Source organism: Salmo salar, chromosome ssa06 (assembly GCF_905237065.1).
Source record: "Salmo salar chromosome ssa06, Ssal_v3.1, whole genome shotgun sequence".
NCBI lineage: Eukaryota > Metazoa > Chordata > Actinopteri > Salmoniformes > Salmonidae > Salmo > Salmo salar.
This window is the reverse complement of record NC_059447.1, coordinates 88,634,005-88,642,461: the sequence shown is the minus strand read 5'-3', so window position 1 is coordinate 88,642,461 and position 8,457 is coordinate 88,634,005. Positions and strand designations below refer to the sequence as shown.

The window sequence follows — 8,457 nt, the reverse complement described above, 5'->3', positions numbered from 1 at the left end:
CAACCTCATTGGTGTCAGGTAGAAACAGATCGTGCAAAGGCCACGTTGAGAGTTGACATAAGGAACGTCTGATAAAGTTCAGTACTTCTTACAGCTGAATGTGATGAATGCATACAGGATTGCATCCATGTTCATGTGTCTGGCCAGACCAACATTCTATTACTGGCAAAGTGTGTCAAGTAGTTTTAATGTTTGAGTAACGCCAAGGAAACAACGTCGCTTCCCTGGGACAGGTTAGTGACAGGCAATGGGACGATGAGGTAAACTGCACTCACATTCTTAAGGCACCTATGATAACAGGCAGATTACTAAATCAAACACCCTACACAAAGGGACAGGTAAAGTATAAACATATGAGGGAGCTCTGACAATTTAGAGAACTTGAGCATTTGAACTACCAGAAACAAAGGTAAACATACCTGTTTACACAAGTGTTGTGATCCACATTCCCTTTTACTCCAGACCCACAGTCTGTTCCCAAACAGCAAGCACATGGCAGGCAGAAGAGAATATTATATTTTAAGGACAAGGTATATTGAAAGTCAAATTGTTTATTGAGCATATCATGGAAGAGTAGCAGGAACACCAGGCTAAATCAAAAGCATAACCGTAGAACCTAAAAGTGTGTCAGCAATATTGGCAAGTCAGAAGTCAATTTTAGTCGTATGGTTATAAAAACCATTTATACCATTGTAGTGTCCACCCCTGTAAACAATTTGCATGACGCTGGACAAGTGAAGGAGATCCTCATTTCAAACAAGAGCATTAGTTGGCACATTTCCCCACCCCAGTTACCTTTTCTTCTAAAGGGAGGCACAGTAACAGGGGAACGACGATGAAGGAGTTGGGCAAACCAAATTATGATCTCCCTAGTTGAGTGGTCGGGCGGTCTGTTCAAGGCTTGACGCTTCTGCTGAGGCGCCGGGGCCGGACGCTATTGCTGAGGCGCCGGACGCTATTGCTGAGGCGCCGGGGCCGGACGCTATTGCTGAGGCGCCGGGGCCGGACGCTTCTGCTGAGGCGCCGGGGCCGGACGCTTCTGCTGAGGCGCCGGGGCCGGACGCTTCTGCTGAGGCGCCGGGGCCGGACGCTTCTGCTGAGGCGCCGGGGCCGGACGCTTCTGTGAGCGCCGGGCCGGACGCTTTGCTGAGGCGCCGTAGCTTCTGCTGACGGGGCATTGTGGCCAGTAGCTTCTGCTGACGGGGCATTGTGGCCAGTAGCTTCTGCTGACGGGGCATTGTGGCCAGTAGCTTCTGCTGACGGGGCATTGTGGCCAGTAGCTTCTGCTGACGGGGCATTGTGGCCAGTAGCTTCTGCTGACGGGGCATTGTGGCCAGTAGCTTCTGCTGACGTGGCATTGTGGCCAGTAGCTTCTGCTGACGTGGCATTGTGGCCAGTAGCTTCTGCTGACGTGGCATTGTGGCCAGTAGCTTCTGCTGACGTGGCATTGTGGCCAGTAGCTTCTGCTGACGTGGCATTGTGGCCAGTAGCTTTAGCATTTGTACTAGGCACCCCACTTGCTTTGGCATAGGATCCAGTTGGTTCAGGTACAGTGTAGGCATGATGCCCATTAGAATTACCTAGAAAACAAAATAAACATTGTGGTAAAATGCCAGCCTTAAGCTATCGGAACTAGACTGATTTGAACTGAAGTAGTGTAAACCAAAACACACCTTTAAGTGTAAAACAAGTTATCCCTCCAATTAGCAGGCAGCAAATCCAAGAAACACTACAAAACATTCAGACAGTTAAACACAAGTAACCAGTGAAAACTTTAAGACAAGGTAAACCAACCAGATGACTACATTGAAAAACTAACCTCAACGAGAGTCCAAAAGTCACAGCCATTTTAGTGATCAAAACCACAACGGTATTAAGAACAAATGCTAGAGAGACACCTTGACTGAATATCCCTGTTGCTATGTCAAACAGCTGTTTTGGTTGCACCTCATAAAGGAATCCCAGACCCTTCTATCCTGGATGGCTAATTATGTACAGCTGTTAGCCAATGAACTTCATTTCAATTGGTTCAATTTCCCAATTGGATTAGGTGCTCTGGATTTCATTCAGCTGGTGTACACTGGTGTGCTGGAGGGTGGAGTTGCACATTGATATTTTTTTTTTCATCTTTATTTAACCAAGTAGGCTAGGTGAGAACAAGTTCTCATTTACAACTGCGACCTGGCAAAGATAAAACAAAGCAGTGAGACAAAAACAACACAGAGTTGCACATGGAATAAACAAACATGCAGTCAATAATACAATAGAGAAAAAGTCTATATACAGTGAGTGCAAATGAGGTAAGATAAATGAGGTAGACAATAAATAGGCCATAGTGGCGAAATAATTACAATTTAGCAATTAAACACTGGAGTGATAGATGTGCAAAAGATGAATGTGCAAGTAGAGATAGGTACTGGGGTGCAAAGGAGCAAAAAAAATGAATAATAAATTATTTTATGGGGATGAGGTAGTTGGATGGGCTATTTACAGATGGGCTATGTACAGGTGCAGTGATCTGTGAGCGGCTCTGACAGCTGGTGCTTAAAGTTATTGAGGGAGAAATGGGTCTCCAGCTTCAGTGATTTTTGCAATTCGTTCCAGTCATTGGCAGCAGAGAACTGGAAGGAAAGGCGGCCAAACGAAGAATTGGCTTTGGGGGTGACCAGTGAAATATACCTGCTGGAGCGCGTGCTACGGGTGGGTGCTGCTATGGTGACCAGTGAGCTGAGATAAGGCGGGGCTTTACCTAGCAAAGACTTATAGATGACCTGGAGCCAGTGGGTTTGGCGATGAATATGTAGCGAGGGCCAGCCAACGAGAGCATACAGGTCGCAGTGGTGGGAAGTATATGGGGCTTTGGTGACAAAACTGATTGCACTGTGATAGACTGCATCCAGTTTGCTTAGTAGAGTGTTGGAGGCTATTTTGTAAATGACATCGCCGAAGTCAAGGATCGGCAGAAAAGTCAGTTTTACGAGGGTATGTTCGGCAGCATGAGTGAAGGATGCTTTGTTGCAAAATAGGAAGCCGATTCTAGATTTAATTTTGGATTGGAGATGCTTCATGTGAGTCTGGAAGGAGAGTTTACAGTCTAACCAGATGCCTAGGTATTTGTAGTTGTCGACATATTCTAAATCGGAACCGTCCAGAGTAGTGATACTGGACGGGCGGGCAGGTGCGGGCAGCGATCGGTTGAAGAGCATGCATTTAGTTTTACTTGCATTTAAGAGCAGTTGGAGGCCACAGAAGGAGAGTTGTATGGCATTGAAGCTCGTCTGGAGGTTAGTTAACCTCTATGGGCTAGGTGGGACGCTAGCGTGCCACTCGTGGTGCACTCCATCAACAGCAGGTGCATTTCAAGAGCGGCAAATTTGAATCCAAATAAATGTCAAAATTCAAATTTTTCAAACATACAACTATTTTACACCCTTTGAAAGATAAACATCTCCTTAATCTAACCACGTTTTACGATTTCAAAAAGGTTTTACGGCGAAAGCATAAATTTAGAGTATGTTAGGACAGTACATTTACAAGCGTTGTGTGTAATGTTTTGTCAATTCAAAGACAGGGTCACCAAAACCATAAAACCAGCTAAAATGATGCACTAACCTTTTACAATCTCCATCAGATGACACTCCTAGGACATTATGTTAGACAATGCATGCATTTTTAGTTCTATCAAGTTCATATTTATATCCAAAAACAGCGTTTTACTATGGCATTGATGTTGAGGAAATCGTTTCCCTCCAATAACCGGCAGTCAAGTCAGCGTCACAAATTAAATAATTAAAATTAGAAAACATTGGTAAAATATTATATTATCATTTAAAGAATTATAGATTTACATCTCTTGAACGCAATCAACTTGCCAGATTTAAAAATAACCTTACTGGGAAATCACACTTTGCAATAATCTGAGCACTGCGCCCAGAAAAATACGCGTTGCGATACAGACTAGACGTCATGTTGGGGAGATCTAAAATCGAAAATACTATGTAAATAATCCATTACCTTTGATTCTCTTCATCAGATGTCACTTCCAGGTATCACAGGTCCATAACGAATGTAGTTTTGTTCAAAAAAGCTCATCATTTATGTCCAAAAATCTCCGTCTTGTTAGCACATGATCTAAGCCAGCCGGACTTCTCGTCATGAACGAGGGGAAAAAATATATTTCCGTTCGTTCAAACATGTCAAACGTTGTATAGCATAAATCATTAGGGCCTTTTTTAACCAGAACATGAATAATATTCAAGGTGGACGAATGCATACTCTTTTATAACGTATTGGAACGAGGGTACCCAACATGAACTCGCGCGCCAGGTGTCTAATGGGACATCATCGTTCCATGGCTCTTGTTCGGTCAGATCTCCCTCCAGAAGACTCAAAACACTTTGTAAAGGCTGGTGACATCTAGTGGAAGCAATAGGAAGTGCCAAAATATTCCTCAGCCCCTGTGTTTTTCAATGGGATAGGTTTAAAGTCAATACAACACATCAGGTATCCACTTCCTGTCAGAAAATGTCTCAGGGTTTTGCCTGCCAAATGAGTTCTGTTATACTCACAGACACCATTCAAACAGTTTTAGAAACTTTAGAGTGTTTTCTATCCATATATAATAAGTATATGCATATTCTAGTTACTGGGTAGGATTAGTAACCAGATTAAATCGGGTACATTTTTTTTATCCAGACGTGCAAATGCTGCCCCCTAGCCCTAACAGGTTAACACAGTGTCCAAAGAAGAGCCAGAAGTGTACGGAATGGTGTCGTGTGCGTAGAGGTGGATCCGAGAATCACCAGCAGCAAGAGCGACATGATTGATGTATACAGAGAAAAGAGTCGGCTGGAGAATTGAACCCTGTGGCACCCCCATAGAGACTGCCAAAGGTCCGGACAACAGGCCCTCCGATTTGACACACTGAACTCTGTCTGAGAAGTAGTTGGTGAACCAGGCGAGGCAGTCATTTGAGAAACCAAGGGCTATTGAGTCTGCCGACAAGAATGTGGTGATTGACAGAGTCGAAAGCCTTGGCCAGGTCGATGAATACTGCTGCCCAGTATTGTCTCTTATCGATGGTGGTTATGATATCGTTTAGGACCTTGAGCGTGGCTGAGGTGCACTCATGACCAGCTCGGAAACCAGATTGCATAGCAGAGAAGGTACGGTGGGATTCGAAATGGTCGGTGATCTGTTTGTTAACTTGGCTTTCGAAGACCTTAGAAAGGCAGGGTAGGATAGATATAGGTCTGTAGCAGTTTAGGTCTAGAGTGTCTCCCCCTGTGAACAGGGGTATGACTGCGGCAGCTTTCAATCTTTGGGGAACTCAGACGCTACGAAAGAGAGGTTGAACAGGTCTGGAGTTAACCACGGGATATATCTGTTCCTGGTTCAACATTTTTTGAATGGGGCATGCTTATTTGAGATTGTGAGGAAAGCACTTTTAAAGAATAACCAGGCATCTTCTACTGACGGAATGAGGTCAATATCCTTCCAGGATACCCGGGCCAGGTAGATTAGAAAGGCCTGCTCGCTGAGGTGTTTTAGGGAGCGTTTGACAGTGATGAGGGGTGGTCGTTTGACCGCAGACCCATTACGGACGCAATGAATGAGGCAGTAATCGCTGAGATCCTGGTTGAAGACAGCAGAGGTGTATTTGGAGGGAAGGTTGGTTAGGATGATATCTATGAGGGTGCCTGTGTTTACGGATTTGGGGTTGTACCTGGTAGGTTCATTGATAATTTGGGTGAGATTGAGGGCATCAAGCTTAGATTGTAGGATGGCCGGGGTGTTAAGCATGTCCCAGTTTAGGTCACCTAACAGCACGAGCTCTGAAGATAGATGGGGGGCAATCAATTCACATATGGTGTCCAGGGCACAGCTGGGGGCAGTAGGTGGTCTATAGCATGCGGCAATGGTTAGACACTTGTTTCTGGAAAGGTGGATTTTTAAAAGTAGAAACTCAAATTGTTTGGGCACAGACCTGGATAGTAAGACAGAACTCTGCATCACATCATGGACCAATCCGACAGGTTTTAAAAGGGTGAACTCTACCCACCCATTCTGGATTGAGCCAATTGTTTTTCAACAAGAGTCAACCGTTGACGTATGGTGAACAACAGAGATGATTGTATGACAAAAGAAACACCAAATTCAGTTCAGCATTTTACAGAAAAACAGTCCGTTTAACATTCATCAATCCGTTACAGCTCAGACACACCGGTAGGATTGTCAAATGTTTGCCTGCCGATTAGTATTTAACACCTCCAATTATTGTCGGCAGTCAATCTCTTTTATGTTCACACAGAAAAGATTGTGAAGTCGTCAACCACTCAGCCTTGTTAAAATATTCCAAACCAGAAGCTTGCGTTTGTTGGCAATGCATGTCCGTGTGTGTTGCTTTATGTTCTAGTCAATGTTAGCTAGCTGTGCTGGTGTTGTAGAAAGACCTTGTTGATACTAGTCAGATGCCCACAGCTAGATAACTAGCTAGCAAGATGACAAAGAAACAATTTTATCCACTCTCCATAATTGCATACAGCCAAAATATACATTTTTTTAGCTACCTGGCTAAAGTTAGCTAAATGGTTACCATGATTCGCTAGCTAGCTAGCTGTTGTGCTAGCATTATGCTGCACTCACCACACCATTCGTTTCATATGAAGTGTGTGTGACTGCCTTGCTCAGTAGCTAACTAATTATCTAGTGTACATTATCAAACCTAACAAAAAATCCTTCTTCAAACACAAAACTCTTAGCTAGACATAAAATATAGAAAGACTTGATATAGAAAAAAAACTTGTATTATGCAGCATTATTGTTTTAGTTACAACAATTCAGATGAAAATTGCCTTCTTTTTTTCCTTTTTCTTGTCGCTTCCCCATATGGAGGTTCCTGCTCTCTGATTGGCTCAAAGTCAAGTTGTCAGCCAAAGTCAGGTTCATCCACACACAGCAAGTATGTCTTCTGTTCTAGCATGATAAGGAACGGCCTCCTACCGTGATAAGTACCAATCCGCACTCTGTCGACAGTCAGACAATGAATGCTAGACATTAAAAGAAAGTTGATTTGAACAACTAGAGAGCACATATGAGTTTATAAAATATTTCCCTCAACATTTTTATGGTAGTATTTTGGCTTGGCTACCTTGAAGCAAGGTAAGACATGCCTCATAATATGAAGAACAAAGGTCCAGGTTTCAAACAATTAAGGAACGAATAAAATATAGAGATGGTAATGATAGACCTAACTGTCTTCTGGTAGATGGAAAGGCTTTCCCTAAAACCTTCTCTATTAAATGTTGACCAGCTACAAAGCTACAAAGTAGCCTATACCTACCTGTCAGAATGATATCATGACTACTTGCATCAATCCAGTGGCCTTTTGTTCAGCAAACTCCATCTCATGTCTTCTACAGAAACACAGCTAACCCAACAACAGTGCTAGGTGCCTGTACTACAGAAACACTGCTAACCCAACAACAGTGCTAGGTGCCTGTACTACAGAAACACTGCTAACCCAACAACAGTGCTAGCTGCCTGTACTACAGAAACACAGCTAACCCAACAACAGTGCTAGGTGCCTGTTCTTCAGAAACACAGCTAACCCAACAACAGTGCTCGGTGCCTGTACTAAAGAAACACAGCTAACCCAACAACAGTGCTAGGTACCTGTACTAAAGAAACACAGCTAACCCAACAACAGTGCTAGGTGCCTGTACTAAAGAAACACAGCTAACCCAACAACAGTGCTAGCTGCCTGTACTACAGAAACACAGCTAACCCAACAACAGTACTCTGTGCCTGCTCACTTGAATTAATGGATAACTACACAAAAGAACAAATCTAAATTTCATAGGATTTTCCCAGACCTTAAAGGTGGTCTCCTGATTTTCTTTTTACTTTTTTGTGTACATCCAATGTTATTGTTTTTATATTAACAAAGGTTGATTTTGAAAGCAAAAACATGAAAAAAAAAAATATATGTCAATAGTAGGCCTACCAACTGCCTACTTGCACAGTATAGAATGCTCACCCACTCTACCCATTGTGAGTGAAAGGTGATACAATTTTACTTTTAAATACATTTTTACCAAGACAGATATGAGTCTTCATGTTCTAAATCGTTCAGTGGGGTGTTTCTTTAGCATATCATTATATACAAAAAGTCAGATTTCATCACCTTCTGTTGACAGAGCCACGCAGCTTTCTCTAATCATTTTTGTTTTGTTTTACACGTTGTGGTGATTGTCTTCAAAGTTGCTTCCGTGGGTCTCAAAAAGCAAAATGAACATGACAAGACCTGAATTAAATGTAAAAGGCCTTGAAAATAAAAAGCTTGTGGTACGCTCAGTGCTCCATTGACATTTCACAGAGATACGCTTGTTTTTGTGACAAATATTTTTAAAAGAACAGTAATTTTGCATTAATGTTAATCAATATGCTAAAAATATA

The 8,457-nt window shown here is 42.8% G+C and overlaps 1 long non-coding RNA gene across 1 annotated transcript; it reads right to left on the bottom strand.

The window, feature by feature from the left end:
- Nucleotides 1–1,416: 1,416 nt before the first annotated feature.
- Nucleotides 1,417–1,928, bottom strand: LOC106600141 (uncharacterized). The gene is made up of 3 exons (XR_001327710.2): nucleotides 1,820–1,928; nucleotides 1,674–1,729; nucleotides 1,417–1,580 (listed from the first exon to the last, which is right to left on the bottom strand). It is a non-coding gene; the product is annotated as an uncharacterized lncRNA (long non-coding RNA).
- Between the last annotated feature and the right edge of the window lie 6,529 nt (nucleotides 1,929–8,457).